This window comes from Prinia subflava, chromosome 1, assembly GCF_021018805.1.
Source record: "Prinia subflava isolate CZ2003 ecotype Zambia chromosome 1, Cam_Psub_1.2, whole genome shotgun sequence".
Taxonomy (NCBI): Eukaryota; Metazoa; Chordata; class Aves; order Passeriformes; family Cisticolidae; genus Prinia; species Prinia subflava.
This window is the reverse complement of record NC_086247.1, coordinates 103,814,483-103,833,996: the sequence shown is the minus strand read 5'-3', so window position 1 is coordinate 103,833,996 and position 19,514 is coordinate 103,814,483. Positions and strand designations below refer to the sequence as shown.

Genomic DNA, 19,514 nt, shown 5'->3' with positions numbered 1-19,514 from the left:
CATTATGTATGGGGTTCAATAAATTGCTTAAAACCAGGATTAAAAGCCCTCCATGACATCCCAGTTCTTGAAATCATCAAGCTATTCAAAGCATCCCTGTACAAATACTGAAAAATTTCTAGTCAGGTTTTGTGTGTCCATGTCAGCTGAAACTTCTATCCATTTCATTTATGTTCTCTGACACACTTCACTCAAAAGAATAGTGGTGGAATCCTTCTGAAATGAATGAAGTTCCAGCGATTGTTACAAGGTCCTGCTTCAATGACTGTTATTTACAGCAACTCAAGTATGACAAGAGGACTTTGGAGAAATCTCCACAAGCACTAATGGCTGGGACAGAGTGCTTTAATGGAAGAGATCTCATTTTCAGTTCAGTCTCCAAGTAGGCAGGCAAAGGGAAGGGCCGTGAAACTAGATTTCACAGCTGTAACCAAGGACCAGTTAATTTCTCTCTTATTTACTAAAATAAAAAAAAAAAAAAAAGAGAAAAAAACTACTTATGTGAGATGCCTACCTTCACTGTAGCTGGGAAACCCAGGCAAAGAAACTGTTTCTCCATCACCTTTTTTAGAAGAATTTTTGCTGGCTGCCCCAGCTTAGCTACTGGCTTCATACTTTTGGATGCTGTTCTAAAAGTCCTCTGCAAACCAAGCCTCTGGGAACAACAAACTGCAGGGGTGATTTTGCTACATTTTAGAGTAAATTCAGAGATTGTGACTGCAATTACTGTTACTTAGGATTGGTTGTTTTCCTGTCCTGTCATATTAAAGTAGCAACATGCAACACTGCCAAGTGCTCTCCTTCACAGGCACCAAGACTCCAGCTGTCTTGTCTGCCCTACTCATTTTTTTTTCCACTTTAGTCTATGAAGAATACAGGACTTTCCCTGTTTGACAAACAAGATTAACTGAAATTCAGTGCAAATTGACTTAGACAACATCAGCCCTGTCTCCAGCATTCAAGTCTTTGCTATAATGAAAATATTGGCATGGCATGACTCCATTTACTTAGCATTGACTAAGGAGACATGCCAGGAAAATGAATTATCTTGCTTCTATAAATTTTGTGGGTATTAAAAGATGCACTTACTCTACTTTCCCAGATATTTTTGTGGTCAAAGAGCCTGGAAAACACTGAGAGAACAAAATCTGCTCTGTTTATGTGTTGGATACTTAAGAGTCATATAAGCTCCCCTCCAGAGCCTATCTGATTATCAATTGCTTTCCAAAGTCCTGTTTTCCAAATAAAATAATGTATAAATTGAATCTCTAGACATTACCTACTATAAATACTTTATCACTCTTTCATTCTCACCTAATGTTTTAAATCTTCAGGGCCTGTACTGCACCAATATAGAGCATTTAAATATGGCTTTGACAGAGTTTTTCTTATCGAATGCAGCCTGTCTACATCTGCTGCCACCTTAGAAGGGTTGGTACATATGCAGGAGTGTGCAACTGGAGTTCAAAGGAGCCCACTGGTGTTTGTAGCATGCTGGCCCCAAGCTGTCTTTACACTTACATCAATAAAAATCAGATGGGAGTAAAGGCTGTATACACAGAGTAGCTTTTAGGTAGGGTAAATCAATATAAGAAGCCAGACAGGGAGTTTCAGACCTTGTGAAATCTTTCCTGTTATCAAGGGTAACTGAACTGAAGGAGTTTTCAAAATCTGGGTAAAATTCTCAATGCCTTAAGGGATCAAGCCCAGAATATACTGACTGCTGGACTCACATGTGCGTTTTTAAAAATTCCTATTTGAATAGGTTCATTTACTAGTAAATGAAAAACAAAACAAAACCAAAATTTTTAAACTCTTTTCCTGTTTAGTATTTGCTCTAGACAAGCAACCTGATGAATGTGAAAATACTTGCCTTAAAAAACTTGTTGAGCTGTTCTAAACTAATGTTTTTTAATGTATATCTTGACCAGAACCAGATAATCCCGAAAATGCTGTGCATTGTTTCTTGCAGCAAATGCCAAGAACATTTAAGTTTTAGTCTGTTAAAATAAATACTATTATCATAAAAAAATAAAAAAATGAAAAAAGAAAGCTGAATAAGCACAAATGTGTCAGCATCATTTACAAGGAAGATGTCTTGGGACTGGTACTTAGCATACGTATTTTGGTGCAAAAGCATTACTGAAACAGACAGTTTAGAAAGACTTGCTGATCTTTTGAAGTGCAGTATGAAAAACATTGAAGACAAATTTCCCTAGAACGCCTGAATCTGACATTATGTTTGGTCATGACTGCTTTCTTCATTAAAATTTTGGACTTTTCAGAATTGGGTGCAGTTTCAATAAGCAGGATGTGGTACATCTACTAACTGTTTTCAGTGAACTTATGGATTCTTATACCTTGCAAGTGTATGCATCTTCCTGCTGTGTTGTTTCTGTAGTCTCTCTGGGCTTTCATTATGCTACTTCACTATTTCAAATCTTTACTTGTCCATTGAATGTCTTGGGGTTTTATTTTTTCCCCCTTAAATACTACTGCATTTTAAAATCTAAGCATTTTAATTTTATAAATATATCCAAAACAAAATGGTGAATTTCTTGTTGTGGAGCAATTAAGTAAAAACTCCCATTCTTCAGGATTAAAAAGACCCCAGAAATGTAGCTAATATTAAGCTATTTTACTTTTGAATTTATACTTTTGGGACTCTGTTGCCTTATATTGCCCTTTCAGTACATAAGACATATGCTTAACCTGTAAACTTCAACATGAATAGCAAGGCTGTATTACAATTTCTCTCTTTTCAGCCTATTGACAAAAGCATTTGTTAGCTATATTATTTACCATGAGTAAATCATCATGAATTTCTTGCCTTTCTTGATTAGAAAATTCTGCAGCTGTTGATTTCTGCAAATACATGAATTTCCTTAAAAATTCACTGACTCCTTCAAATGAAAAAATCAGTGACTTGTGTGTGGCTTTTTCTCCCCAAGTCTAGTACAGAATGTATTATGCAGTATCCTAATATACAAGATAATGCTGTCTCTGTCTCCCTGAATTAGATGCCCACAGGCTGAGCATAAGACTGAGGAACACTTACAGTTTTGGAGAGAATATTTGCTACCTGAATCTTCTCGTACCTTTCGATATAAGCAGATATGTTGATTTTCTGGATATTTCTTTGAGGACTTCTGGGCAAACAGATGTATGAATCTAAACACATCCATGGACTGTTGAAATGAATTTATCACTTCGACACCATGCACCATTTGCAAATCAATTTTTTCTATTATTTAATCATATAAAGAAGTTATAATAAAGGCATATAGGGTAGAATATCCAGATTCTACCCTAAATCTCTCCATATTTAACTATTCTCTTGCTATATCAATCTTAAGAAGCTGACAATGTTATTATTTAGGAATATAAGTCCTGTAGGTGCCATGAAAAAATCTGTGTCACCAGTTCTGAGTGCAGGCTTTTACACACAAAGTTCATTATCTAAAATTTCAAATTTAAAATAGAGTGGTTAAAAGGTGGTATTTTCCCAAGTGATTGCTACACCTCCAGAGGTATGAAATAAACTAAATGTATTCTTGTGAAATCTGTGACAGAAATTCAATAAATTTAATTTGCCACCTAAACAAAGAAAGTGTAAATAAAAATGTTTTTAGACACTTCATTCTATTTTGGTGCAGTATGAATGCTATTTTAAAATTTATTTCAAGGCAATATAAAAGATAAGTACTGAAAATCACAGAAAATAAAAGTATTTATTTCCATATTACATTCTGCTCTTTCTGCCTTCTCTGACTTTCTGTTTAGCAGATAAGACCACCAGGAATAGTCTTACTTCAAGGGTTTTTTTTGAAAAGCACTAAAAAAATCAGCATGGAGTCAATAAGAAAATATTAAGCAATACTATCCAAATAAAGCAAGGTTAAGATTTGCGATGAGAGATGAAATCGGTGATGTCTTCTCACTGTTGAAACTTTGTTGGAAATTCTGCAATTTGAGACTAAATTTGTTTATGTCTAGCACACTGCTTCTTGAAGAACTGTGGGAAGAATCTTACAAGATTCTTCCAAGAGGCAACATGTGTTCTTCTCCAAAATTTCATCCCATCCTGCTACAAAGCTGCAATGGTCCCAGCTGTACAAAGAAAGGAAGTATCCTTCCTTTTTTACCACAATCATGCATCAAACATCATACACCAAGCCACCCTAGTCAGTAAGAGCTTTGAGTAAATCGTTTGAACCATAAGCTTTGACATGGATAACTCAAAGTGCTAGTTCATTTGTATCACTGATCACATGTTAATATTCTTTCATAGCAGGACACCTAACCCTGCTCTCAGTAGCATAAATTCAATAGAAGCTGCAGCTGTGTCTTGAAAGCCAGAACCAAGCTTGTACCCCTACAGAAAAGGGTAATGTAATTGCTTGCTGGTTTACAACACATTTTTTTTCAATCTAGGATTACAGAGCTTTTGAGCTATGTTACAATCAGATATGATCACTCACCGTGAAGATAATAACCATTTCTAACTTCTTTTCCTCAAACCTGAAAGGCCAAGTCCTTTGACAGTATGTATATATGCTAATGTAAACACACACAGTACCTTCCTAATGCTGGCAATGGTCCTTCAGTGACTAAAGTAAGACAAATAGACTCATTTTGTCTGTGACAGCAGTGCTGGACTCAAAAGTAAACATTTCAGCAAGGCAAAGTCAGCATATGTTAATCACATTGAACATCTCATTTCCCTTTCCTTCTACAATCAATTAACAAGCTTTAATGTTCCTCTCTATTCTGAGAGAACAAAAAGTAATTATTTTAATTGTGGATTACTTTTCCCTCTTTAAGTAAGTGCTGTCCTTAAGACCAGGCTCTCATGTAATCTGTTTTTGAGAAACAGAACTTTTTGCCACTGCTGGTTTGCTCATATATCCTTATGGAATGCCACCATAAATAGATATTGGCACTTGTGAGCTAGCTTCTCAAAGCAGTTGTCTTTAATATCGTTTATTCAAGTGGTTCAAGGTCTTAATCTATAATTAATGCCTAGCAATCCACTGCAGTGCTGCAAGATAACCACTTTTCAGCCTTTAATTTCAAGTCTTGACACTTTCATTCAATGAAGATAATACAGGTAACTTTACACCTCTGAAACTGTAAAAGCATCTCCAGAATGAGCATAACAAAAGGAAAGACTGGCTGCTTTAAGAAGCATCTGTCTGAGCAATCAGTTTTCTAACTTGTCCTTAATACAAGTGAGAGTACAGAGAGAGTACTTATGCTTTCTAAGATCTGCAGAGAAAACAAAACTTTTATCTACCTGAGTAAACAGAAGGTTGGCAAAGTATGACATGCCCTCCTGCAAAAGATATTGGTTTATCACAAATAACCGACACTGACCTGAAAAAGCTCTCTTTTTGTTTGGGTCACAGTGGAATACATTTTACTGAAGTTTAAGGCAGACTAGTAAATGTTCAGCTCCAAAGGTATGTGAGTCATTAAGAATACATTGCAAGTTATCTAGGCTGTTGATATCATGATTTTTTATTTGCATTATGTAGTGGTTATAATCTCCAGTGAAGGATCCCCCATGGTGCTAGTTATCGTAACACTAACGTGGTGTGACTAAACCCTGGAGTTCATCAGAAAAGAGACAGCTAGAAAAGAAATGTGATCAATACAGGAGGTGTATGATTAGGAAACTTAGCCATTATAGATAAAATTCACTATTCAAATATGAACCTGGGTCTTCCCAGTTATCAAGAACTACTGTTTTGTAGATTGACACCAGTGATCCAGATCTGACCAACCAAGACTTTGAAGCTGTGTGGAGCAGGTCTCAGCGACATTCTCTACTGAAACACATGGTTAAGAATGAATGAAAAAAAAATAGAAGAAAACTCAACTGGAAAAGTATTTCAAATCTTCTGTTTTGAAGATCTTTAAAATACACATTTAATCATTTATGAAGGCTGGTAGAAGTATGATCATACATAGTGATTTAACAGTATTTGAAACACATCTAGAAAAAAAAAATCCTTTCTGCATTGCACAGAAAGAAATGTGAGCAGAGAACCCAGCTCATCACTCACTAGGGAAAATGTGTTAGGAGATTTTTAATTATGAACACTGGGACTTATTTCAGAAAAAGATCATTTTTATTAAGAAATGAACAAAATTACCTCACCCTACTTATTGCCTATTATGGTAAAAAATTCTTTCCATAGCTAATGTATCAAAATGATAAAAACACTCTTTAAAACAAGAGTTGGTCTATCAGATTGCCTCTTCAAGAAAACAAATATTGCTCTAGTTGATTGAAAAGAAATATTTCCAAGCCTATAATATTAATCTGCAGTCCAGGAATGCAGTCTTGGATTAAATTCATCATTTGAGCAACACAAACCAAACCCAAATCACACTAGGGGAAGGTTCTGCTGGTATCAAGAGACCTATGTGTACAATGCAGGACCATGCAGAAGTTATCCAAAGTACTGTGATGATTGAAAATAGTATATATTGTGCTGCTTTACTGCCAGCAGTCTCAGGATGGGTGTGGGAGTAACGTTTTGCTTTGTATAGAATAGTACAGAGATATAAACAAAGAATTGAATCAAAAATGAAACAGAATATCCAATTACTCTTGTACAGAGAGTAAATCTGATTGATATAATGCAAGCGAAGAAAATTTTGTCAGGATCTAGTTGCTATTCTTTTCTCCTTGTTAGGTGCAAACATTTGAGCACTGTCACAGCACTTATATGGAAGACTACCTTAGAGAGAGATTTGTCCCAAAAGTAAAAAACAAAACAAAACAAAAAACATCCAAACATAAGCATTGCTTAATTTTTAGTGTTTTAGACATATTTCGTAATAGACTCTGGCTTTCACACTGGCAAATAAATATCAGTGAAGTGGTTCACTAAAACAAAGGTGTTTCTAAGGAATTTGTGATGGGAGTGTTGCTTCTGAATCATCCAACAAAACCTTAAAGAAGTCAGTAACTGCTTTCTCTCTTTTTTTTCCCCTCAACAATTTTACTGAAGCTTAAAAAAAGATTTCTTTGGTCCAATTCAGATTTTGATCCAGATTTTAAACTCTGTAGGTATTGTCCTGAGTTTGCAAGGTCTCAGGAACGAGGTGTGTTAGATTTTTTATAAGCTGCTGTTGACCTGTCCCAACCTCTGTTTTAACTAGATTTTGACGTAATAACATAAAAAAACCCACAACATGGGTATGCCTAATTTACTTAACTTTGGCTTTTCTTCTTGAATTACCTAGTGTTTTACAAGTAGTGGAAAAAATGTGGTTATTCTGTGCAGAATTAAGTCTTTATATATAATGCACACTGCAGAGGAATACAGCTCTGGTATGGTAACAGGCACCTTGAAAAGTAGGGACACAGGTTCAGGATACAAGAGTAGAATGACAAGAATGAGGGGACATGCTGTCCCTGGGGACAACAGACCTACAAACCAGAGGTCAGGGAAAGAAAAGAATGCTGGGGAGCTGGGAAAAAGTGGCTGTAGGACAAAGAGAAGAAAGAACGAGCATCTAAACTGAATAAAACATCATATAGGGAGAATTCAGAAGTACTATGGGCAAGCTGGAAAACACAAACTAGTCCCAAGTAAATCTTAGAGGAGATAAAAAAAAGAAATCCCACCAATATCCAGCTTTTCCCAGCAAAGAACCTGGGACACCAGAGTCTGCAAGCAAGGGTGATGGTATCAATGTCAAGACCCAGAAAGGAAAAGAAAGGATCAACACAATGCCAGAGAAAAGGATTGATAGTGAGGACTGTGTGTATAACTATTCTAACTGATTATTCTTATTATTGTAATTTTATGTGACAAAACTCTGTTTTCCTAATCTTTAATAACTACATCGGTACTTACAATAACTCTCTGATTAGACTGTTAAGATTTAAACTATATTGACAACAAAGCCTTGGCTTTAAATATCAGTTGCGTTTCCTTTAGCACTGACAGCAAGATCTGGAATGCAACAAAGTATATCCAAGAGTACACTGAAAAATATGAATTTACATGTTGGCATAACCATTGATCACTGGTTGATAAATACATTATATTTGTACATAATGCCTGGATAACCGTATTTCTCTACTTACATCTGTTATCATCAACCAACAGGGAAGCTGCACCTTATATCCTAGGATACAAAGAAGAGGAATGATCCGAAGATTCAAAAGTGTGTGTATGGATTTTGAGAGAGTGGAAATTTGGAACAGAATTCTGTTGCATACAGAAGGGTCTACAAGGATGCAGAGGTAAAAGAGGAGAGAGACATACTAACAGGGAATTCAGGCAGGGAACTAGGAGCTATCAAACCAGAATGAACATAAACTAAAGGACAAGCTAAGAGGGTTAAGATGTCCTGAAGTGACATGGCCAGCAAAGGAAGTAATGGGCAAGACACATAAACGGACAGTGAAATAGTCAAAGGAAAAAGGTTTGGAAACCAAAACAAAAAACCCAAGCTGGGAGCATGAGATTTCATGAAGAAACAAGATGAACATGAAAAAATCTAAGAAGATGGACCTGGAACTGTGTGAGAAACAACCTTCATGTTACACTTGAGAGTCACTGTGCAACCATATATTTGTCGAACGTGCTGGCCAACACATCTATCCTTTTGGTCACCTCTCCTATCCTGCTTACCGAAACTGAGGATGACGTTGCATATATTATTTTATAAAACAACAGTGCATCTTTATTACTGATGTAGAATAGTTATCTTACTTTATGCATTTGGTATCTGGCATAAGTTCTGTATCCTTCTCAAAAGACCACTACTGTGAGGGCCAAACAAGACTTAACAGAAATTCATAGAAATCATAACATTTTTCAAAAATACTCCACTATTTTAAAAGAAATAACAACAACAACAACAAAAAATCAAGCAAAAACTGAACACGCAATTCAGCTGGCTGAAAATACATTTCAAAATGTATTAGCAGCAGAAAAATTGATGTTCAATTAAAACTTTTCTTGGCAGCTCATGGAAAAAAAAAGGAGGGAGAGGAAAAAATTAGAATAGTATTTTCCTACATTTAAACTTGCAGGAATATGCCAGACACAGCTTAATTTTTCTTGTATACTTAACACAGTAACTGTGTGTGCCAACAAATAAGACACAGCACCCTGGAACCAGCATGCTACAGAGAGCTGAGGCACAAAACTGATGCAGTAGCAGATGTGTTATATTGCTAAACAAACATACTAAATGCTAACATGAATTTTGTGAAGTATCAAGTGTAACTGAAGGAAAAATAGATAAAATATTATAGATTATACTCTTTGCTCTTCTCATATTATAAAAGCAGTTTAGTCTCCAAATCTGTACAATGTTATGACAGCAGCTGGATCACCTTTTCCAGTTTTCATTTCCTCTCACTTGTCTGCCATACGTCTGACTTAAGAACTGTAATGCAATAGGTGCTTTCTCTAGGAGCAAATTAACCAGTTTATTGCAGAAAATACTATCGGGTCCTTGGCAAATAACCCTATACATCATAAATTCTTCAAAGTAACAGATAATGTAGTTTTCCATTGTATCTTCTATATTTTGTCAGAGGGGTAAAATGATGGGATTATATCTCTGCTGAGTTACAATTCCTAAATATCAATGAGACAAATTCTCCATATATTCTAAGCACTGAACTTCTGATTTTACTCACAGAACACCCTCCCCCGCACCCCGTCCTACCTCTCCCCCCCAGCTGGAGGCAGTATAAGATCTCCATACAAACTTCCACTGGATTACCTAATTAGTCAATGGTAGTCAGCCAACCGGAAAATTAGAGTACAATAACGACAGGACATGGCTGTATTTTTATCTCCTGCTGTTTAGATTGGTTTGTTTGCATCTTAAAAGTGTCAACAGTGCTCAGCTTCAATTTGAGTCTACTCTAACCTGAATAGCTACAAGAGTTCCTTAAATAGCCTGCAGGAACAGGAAATCTAATAGAAGCCCTTATGTTTGTAACCACCTCCCTTAAAACTGCCATCCTTATTCTGGTGGTAGAACAGTACAAGAGTTCTTCATTTCAGAACTTCCTATGAAAATATGTTATAAACAGATCCAGGGTATTTCCTGCCAAATATGTTTTATAAAGTACCTTCAAAGAATACATCTGTTTGGATAGGGAAAAGACACAAGAAATAACAACAGCAGAGACTGACATTTACTAGTTATATCAAAGGCATTAGCATCAGACATCTCTATCCTTCCTGCTAGTGTCCTGACACTTGGTGTCAACATTGTGAACCAAGTAACGTTATAGCTTGCTTTGAAAATAGAAAAGTAATATCAAAATCCACATAAGACTTCGGTTTTTCAAAGTCAGATAAAACTATCACATGGATACATAAATCCTGTGTAGGTCTAAGAGAAAACCAAATGCTATTATTCTTTCACATTAGAGATATTTTAAATTTTTGGCATCTATTTACCAATCAGCTGAACAGATACACCAGTTTCATTTTACCCTGAGTTTCAGAGTAAAATACTGGGTTTACTAAAGATGGCAAAGATTTTGCCACTGAGATAATGCCCAGTAATATCATTAGCAAAATAAAGATGCCAAAAGCAAGAAAAAATTTTACAGATTTTTCCTTTCTTTTTAACAGAAGCAAGACAATTTTACTATATTGTGTAGAAAACCTCTTTCCCATCTTCATTTGTAGAAACACATAGTTTAGTTTCTATAGTAAGTCTTTTAAGGGAAGAACAGGCTCTCTAACAGTGACTGGGCAAGTAGGTAGTGGATGTCCCTGCATCACACTCACTGAAATGAATACCACCAGGGGTTAAAAGCAGCACCAATTTAATTTCAAGTAGAAGATGGCCTCTTTGGTTAGTCTTTCAGAAAGGAGCTAATCTGTTGATAAATTGCTCCTGTCACATCCTTTAAAGAGGTTGGTTGTCTGAAATAACAGAATGACCTTATTATTCTTTCAGAAATTTTATATTTAGAGACTAAAGGAAAATACATCCTAGGTATATAAAGAAAATACTCAGGTACGTGTTCATATAAGTCTAACATCTATCAAATTGTTTTACACTTTATTGAAAATAAGGCAAAAAATTATACTAGAATTCTAGAATATTTTTAAAACCTATAAAAGCTGCTTTCACTAAGACAGAAGGGTTTGATTTAACCTTGTATTTTTATATTGTGTATTTTTATTCCAACTTACAGATAGTTGTGAAAAATTTGCCTGGTTCAATTCCCATTTTTCTTCCCCCTTTCTCTTCTCACCTTCTCATTTCAGAAGGGTCTGCTCTTTAACTCAGGCAGTGTGGTACTTCATTCCTTTTGAACATTGATGTCGACTATTGTATTATTCTTGAAGAAGAAATGTCAGGTACTATCAAGGAGTGCATTACTGTTCCCTGCAGTCAGGAAAATATTAACCAGGCTCTGGATTCCCTATCCATGATGTTTTGTGGGAGAAGTACATTATGCTGCATTGCCAAAGTAATGTTGCTTGTAAGGGGCTAAACACAAAGCCCACTCTATCTACATGCAGTGAGGATTTGCAGTGTACGAATCTGGCTCAGAAGTAACCAGGAGGTTATTGTTATATACTCTTGAGTGAAAACTCTGGTAATTTGAAAAGTGAAAATAGGAAGAAACTGGGTACAATCCTCCAGCTCTTGTGTTTACATGTGACTGCTGGCAAACCCTTCCAAAAACGTTCTCAGATGGCCCTTGTCGTAAACTCTGTGACAGGAGCTGACTGAAAATGTGTCCTCCCTGATATTATAATTTTTAACCACCATCCATATGACTAGCAGTTTCACCTCTGCAAGGCATATTAAATTAAAACTAATAAATGTTTAATTCTCTGAATTCACAGGTTAAAAAGTATGGGGCATGTTTTGTGTTAACAGGTGACAAATGTTATTTTCTATCACCGAGTCAAACATGCAGTGACCCACACACAAATACCCCGATACAAAGTCAGAAACATTTCCACTCTGAAAAGCAAAGGTCTGATTCAAAGGAGTTACAGCAAAGTATCTTTAAAGTTTGATCCATTAACTTAATGAGAACACAAGCTACCTTGCTGATGGAAACAATAAAATGAGGATTTGTCTATGACTGTTAATACTTCACAGAATGAGCTTGCTTACACCAGAAGATAAGAATTTGACTTCCCATAGACTGACTTTGTCCAAGCAACCTCACTCTTGAGTTGTGCCCTTCCCAGTAGACCTTATCTGCAAGTGTGACTCAGCAGAAAAATACTGAAAGGCAGTGTACACATTAAGAGAAAAATCAGACCTTGGAATTCCCAAGGAAACTGGAAGGCACCAAGATTGCTTGCAGGATCTCACTCTTCTCTAGCCTTCTCTCTCTTTTCCTCCTTCACATCTGCCTGCCAAAGGCCACACGGCTTCTGCCATCAGTTACAGCTGGACTGCATTCTGCTTTTCCCTTTGCTATCCTCTGTGTAAGGCTAGGTTTGTTTCTGGCACTATTGGTTACTGCTGGATTTAGCTCCCAGAATTCATAAATCTAAAAATCCATATGTTACCATACTACAAGAATTTTAAGAGACAGCTATTGAATCACACTATTATTTCATGAGAAAAAGTTAAGATTTCTACATTCTTTTCATATTACCTCTACATCAAGTAAGTAGTAGTATTTTTTAAGATAAGCTGCAATTTTCTTTCATCTTACTAAAGCAAAATACATGCTATAATTAGTTTTTTTCTTACTTGCATATTAGCTTCATAATACAAAATTCCATACAGATGTAAATTAGACCTAATTGGGCTGGCTCATCAATCTGTTCCCCAATTACATAAGAAAAATACATTAACTGAATGTGATTTATGTATAAGGTACTTGTGAATGTTTGTGATGGAATTCATAAAGCGCTCATTTGCATGGCCTAATGAGCAGTTTATTAATCTTAAATGCATACAGAAATTAACAGCATTTTAATCTTCTAAAATGCAGGTTTTTTTATCCTTTCATTAACAACCATCAGTCTTAGTATGAGACAATCTTTAACAGCTTATGGATACAGGCTATGAGTGCCTATGTATATATAAAAATGTGCACAGATCTTGTGAGCAATTTTGTCTTCTCTTCACCCTGAAGAATTGCCACAAGAGTAAAACCTTAACAAAAATAAATGATTAAGCCTTTCCAAGTAGCTATATGTATTTATATATATATATATACACAGAGCCTCTTTGCTAAGTGGTCTCATATTTTAAAACACCACAAGATAATTTTCCTTTTGGATAAAAGATTGACTACATGAAAGAATTTTTTTATTTTATATTTGCACCTTGCATTTAATTTTTATAAAATGTACACAATATATTTAACTGGAGAGGGGAGGCCAGCTAATTAAAAGTCCTAAAAACGAAATACTAAACAAAATATATGTTGAATAACAGTGAAATTTTAAAGAACATTGAGAAAGTATTTTATTCCATTTTTTCAGACTCTCAGTTGGACACAGAATAACAGCTCTCTTCAGCTCAGAACAGCTCTGTTGTTCAAAATACTTTACAAAAATGAAGATCAAGGAATGTCTGTAATTGCTAGGTATGAAAACAATTAAAAAAATTTCAAACCCAAGATGCTCTTACGTATGGGTCTCATTTCATATATTTTGCATGTAATGTCCTAAGGGTGGTGGGGAGAGAAGGAAGCTCTAATTTTATAAACTCCTAATCTTTTAATCTCGAAATTAGGTTCTTTTAAAGTGATAGATCAAAAATAGAGGTCCTAAAATTCACAAGTTATTTTAACAAATATTGCACAAAGCTTTAAGTGATCTGAAGCTGCAACACTCCCAGAAATAGAAACTTGGATTTTTGACTCCCAGTCCAAAGCAAAGATGAGAAGTTCAGTGTAACACAGAACAAAATTATATATTAAAAAAAAAAAAAAAGAAAAAAAAAAGAAAAAAGAAAAAAGGAGGAGATGCTGTCCTTGAAACCAGAATATCCTTTTATCAGTGCTTTGGAAAGAAAGAAAGACTCCAAGAAGTACAATTCATGTCATGCTGTACATAAAAGAGAAATTTCTTTTTCTGAGTTCAGGTATTCTACTCAGTTTTCTCCTTTAAAATAAATTGTGCTTACATGTAGAACTTTCATTTCTATGTTTGTATTATAAATGCCTGAAAACACAGAAATATTACTTAAGGTACATATTGGTTTGACATTTAAGGGTGAATATTCTCATTCAGTTTATAGATAAATAAATACCAGCCAGATGAGATGCAAATGGTGAAAATAGTACTGAATATTAAACTGAAGGATATTTTAAATATTAGTATGAATAACAAATCGAACTTGTGATCTAAGTCCAGCTGTCCTGACAAAATAGTATATAAATGTTAATCCATGCATAATGCATCCTCTTGACTACAACTGGCTAAATTTTATGTAGATATGATTAACTACATGTACCTAGTGTATGCACAGAATAACATCCAATCCATATTATCCTAGATTTGTATTCTACTGCCCGATCAACACAGAATTCAATCAAAATAGCATTTTCTAATACTAGTTTAGTTTGACTACATGCTTTGCTTGTCTACTATTTGGAATTATAATATGCAATAGGACAAAGTAAATGCAATTCAGGAAGTTAAGTTTTAAAAATTTCCGGAGCCGTACATGAGATACAAAGTAATTTATCAGTCTGAAATGAATAGTTTCAGATGTGTATTGTCTCTGAGGTAGCAATCCATAACTAAATCCTTTGGCAGCTGTCCATCAGGAAATGCAACATTGTCTAAAAAGTTAAAAGTGCAATCATATCTCATTTGATGCTGTACTGTAAACTCACAGGGATATTGTACTCATTACATTGAACATAAGAAAGGTAAATGAAAAATGTCAGTCCGTGTTACCTAGCTTCTTTAGAAAATTACATCTGATATAGAAAGTGCCTACCTTGATTTCTAAAGATGTACGGTAATCTTCTATTAACCAGGCCAATAAAAATAATGTCCATCTTGAGTTCAGAATGGACCTATTATCCTCGTGTTAATTTTGGATGTGTGTGAGTTTGCTGCATCTTTTGCTCACCTTGAAAAAACCCAGAATCTTGAGGCAAAGCTTAAGGTGAATATAAACTCAAAGATTTCACTTAATTTTACACTGACAATTTTCACCTATTATTTAATTTCATAAACATTTGAGGAACTCATAGTGTTTAACTTTTGAAAGAACAGAAAATGAAAAAGTTCTCTCTAGTCCAAAACTTAAAGTGAAAACCATCGGTATTAACTAATCGAGGCTGGAAGTCAACTTTCAACTAGATGAGAATATTACATACATATATATATATATATGTATATGGTATGTGTATATTAACCATCCATAATCTTGATTTCTCATTAAAATTAAAACAGAGGAAGCAGAAAATAGATACTAAATCCAATCAAATTTCATAAGATTCTAGTGGTTTTCCTAAAGGATTTATCTTTGCAATGGAAGATGGAGTCACACTTTTTGCAAGGTGAATGGAAATGATATCTTGGGAGTTTGTGAATCACCACTTAAAAACCATTAGGCTTTGCAACATTTGCAGTTATGTCTGAGTTAAATGTTCTGTGCTTGTCTCTGTAAGCTAGCACAAAGCAAAGAGCTGAGTACAGATGAGATCCTTTTGACCTGAGTGCATTTGCTACATGAATTGGATGGAGATTTTTCATTTCCTGCATCATTCACTATAAGCCAAATGATTCCCCAAAGTTCATCCATTCATTATTCTTGAAAACTCAATTAAAAAAAAAAAAGATAGAAAGAAAAATATTGTGATGATTATGAATAAAAAAATAGAGATTTTTCACTTAGAATTGCAAGTTATGTTGACAGGCACGTACACTACCTTGTATCAGCAGGAATAGGAACAGTTACTTTCTATTTGCTTAGAAACTTCAGCACCAACATAAGAGGCAACCAAAATCTCAATACCTCCCATACTTCCTATGGAAGTTCAAAGCTGTAGAAATGCAACCCACTAATTTCAGATTTATCCTCAAGGTATGAATAAAGAAGCCCTTCTCCCTGTCTTGCATTAGCACACACTCCCCTCCCAATGCCAGAATACTGCATAGCACTTAGTTACAACATACAGTCTGATGTGCAGTTTCTGCCACAGGAAAACACAAATCACAAAAATCCTAGACATCTAATCATCTACCCTACTGCCATAAGGCTCAAAGGGTATCAGCAAAGCATTTTAGCAGCAGCCAATCTAGGCTTGCTCTTGCTGCACTGCCCGTGGGGTCCCCTGTAACAGTGGAAAGAGCAGAGCCCAGTTTCATGACCCAGCTGTGTAACTAGGCACCCACAAGTCTATCTTCTCTATTATGGAAGACCAAATACATCCTTATTGTGGGCTGGACTCCATGACTTCCAGACATCCCTGAATAATAAAGAAATTATTGTGTGATTCTAATTACAAGTTCTGTAGAAGTTACAACACACACTGTAAACTTGATTAACTGCCACAACCTGGTAATAAAAAACTACTAATAATCCAAGCCCAAAGACCTTCTCCACTGTGGTTTAAAGCTTCCAGGCTTATGGTGACAGCACAGAATGATTATTAAACCTGAGAAAATGTTGGTATTAATTAGATAGCATTAAATTAAAATATTAAAAGAATAGAAATCTCTAAAGAATAATGAAAGCTGTCATTTCAATACAAACTACAGTGGACTTATCCCAGGCTCCTAGCCTTAGAGAGAACAAAAAGTGAACATTCCTGGACTTTCAGTTTCCACATCTAAGCCAGAAACCTTGGAATGCGTCTGCAATGGCTCTCTTTTCAATTTAGTTTCCTTCCCCCAGAGTACTGAATATTTCATGAAAGGTTCTAATTTACGAAATTCCTTCATTCACGTATAGATTAAAGGATCACCTTCTATAATTAGGAGATTTCAAAACATCTCTCAATTATTTACATTTGTAGGGAATAATGCTATGGATTTTGATACTTTTACTGAAATCCACCTAATCTACCTGAATGTCTCAGTTTACCAGATGGGTAGATCTGAATAGCTAAGTACCAAACATACTTTGTGATATCAAAATGCTTATGAAATCAAAGATAGGTATAGTAAAGTAACTCATCAGGACCATGTGCATGATCGCATGTGGTAAACAAGAAAGCCAGTATGGGAAGTTACAGATTTTTGCCCAACCTATCTCATAAAGACTGAAGAAAAGTGAAACAAAGAGATGGGAAGATAAGCGTTCCAGAATGGCTCTATCTCTGTGAAAATTTTTGTGCTAAGCAATAAGAAATACTTGCCTGTCCCAGTCTCTAGAAGATGAATGACTTAGGATAACTCAGATGGGATATCACATTTAAGCTGTTGAACTACAAGGGCACTGGACGACTTCCTTCTCAGGCCAATATGGTAATTGAACCTTGAAAGTGTTCACATGTCACAAATATATGGACAATCACATCTTTTGGGGGTTAAACCCATATGCCAAGCACTATTCTTTTCAAAGCTTGTATGGTTTAAGGGATCTTTTCTGCTACATTCATTTTCCAAGAATAATAGCTTTTACTAATTGGTTCAATTTTTCTCACATGCTTACTAAAGTCTCCTATTAAGGGACAAAATAAGACAAATGTAACAGGTTTTACAGACATCTATAGAACGGTTTCATGTAGATATCAAACTGCCAGATTGCAGGCACCAAGAAAGAATCTTGATTTTTGTATGGTTTGCTCTGTTTACTCACTGTTCTAGCTCAAATTGACTTAAAAGCAGGCTGTAAATTGGTTCCCCTAAAAATTACAATCCCTGCCTGAAACCATTTCCACTCTTTCTTCTAGGTCAAAAATGGTAAAAGTGATTATTTTAGCAACCCTTTTTCATTTCTGTTATAATAGAAAACACTTTGACATATTAAATCATAACAGTCTTTTAAGTAAAATTTTATAGTGTGATCACTCAAAGAGCTAGCTCATAAAATAATGAATAACAATGCAAATGGGTCACTTTTATGTCTCTCATTGTTTTATTGAGTAGTTACACCTTTTGTAGCTGGATTTTGAAATAATAATGAACTTTTAAGAAAATAGTGAAGTTCAAGGTTACTGCAGAGTTTGAACACTGTTCTGTGGCTGAATGAAGTTCATTGAGCCAGCTGGCTGAAACATCTCTGAAGACTCATCTGTACAAATATCATCATTATAATGCTCATTTTATTTTTTGGAAAACAGATCACTGCATGAAGCTCCAGAAATTCAGCCACTCTCTCTTGCATACAGCCTTCAGATTTATAACATGATCCTGCCCTGCTGTCCCATTCTGTAAAACTGGCCTGGATGATAGGGTTCCATAGAGCCCGCTGCTCCCCAGGCAAGATCTTACTAATATTTAAGGCAATACTTTCCAGGCAAGCAGTGCAGTCAAATACATGCAAATGTATTTTTTTTTTTGTGGAGGGACAACACAGCCAAGTTCAAGATGTGACAAGTCAGGTTTAGCATCAGGCATCGCTTTTGCATTTCAACCTCAGTGAACACAAATTTCCCTTCCAGAGGAATTGACATATGACTAAGCTAGGTACACACCAGTACCTTGGCTCATTAACCCAAGTTTAACAGCAAATTCAAGAGGAAGCTGGTGCGACTGCCACCCCAGAGACCACTTGCTGCATGCTAAATTCTAGTACTCCTTGCAAAAGTCGTCGAGTATTCCTGCATAAAAATTATTCACACTTATGGTTATAAGTAAGGACAACAGATCCACATTTATGAGGTATTCATCACCTCATAAGAGGACATAATTAGAATACCTTGAGGGCAATTTCTCATTTCTTTATTTTTCAAAACTAACACAGGAACAAGTGCAATTGAAGCACTATTTTAAATGAAGAAAAAAATGGGTATATCTTGCAGGTGGGTATCTATGTCCTTTTTCTTGCAAGTAATGAAATCTTTGTCATTCTAACCACCCTTTAAATTTAATAAAAATGGCAACATATGGCTGTTTACAGAGATCTAATTAGTCCATTTCCCTAAATATGCTTTTACACTCCAAGATATTAAAATTGAAATGCAAATTGTAGCATGCAGATGAGAATTAAGGAGAAATTATTTATATTTAACTGCCTGAAGACAGCCAAATCCTCCTCCCGTCTTTCACCCTCCCCATCAGTTTAGCTGAAAGGTACATTGAATAAAGATGATATTAATGTCAAGCCACCCCCTTGTTTGCTTCTGAAGCCTTCTTTATGCATATACTTCATCATCCAAACATGAACTATCTACAACATCTGTAACAATGAAAGAGAATGAAAAAGAAAACCAAACCATTCACCTGCTCAGGTCTGGACGGCCTCCAATCCCATACTAGAAACGTTTTCCGTGAGCACTTATAACAATAAGATTAAGCAACATTCAAACATCCCTTACATATGGCTGGATAGCTGCATGGAATACTGTATGTGACCTTCTAAAGGACATAAATTGCTGTGACCACTCAATGGTCTCCTGT

The 19,514-nt window shown here is 35.5% G+C and overlaps 1 protein-coding gene across 1 annotated transcript in view; it reads right to left on the bottom strand.

Moving 5' to 3' along the window:
- CNTNAP2 (contactin associated protein 2) overlaps nt 1-19,514 on the bottom strand; it is a 1,042,914-nt gene that overhangs the window by 260,186 nt on the left and 763,214 nt on the right. The gene's annotated exons all lie outside the window — the stretch shown is intronic.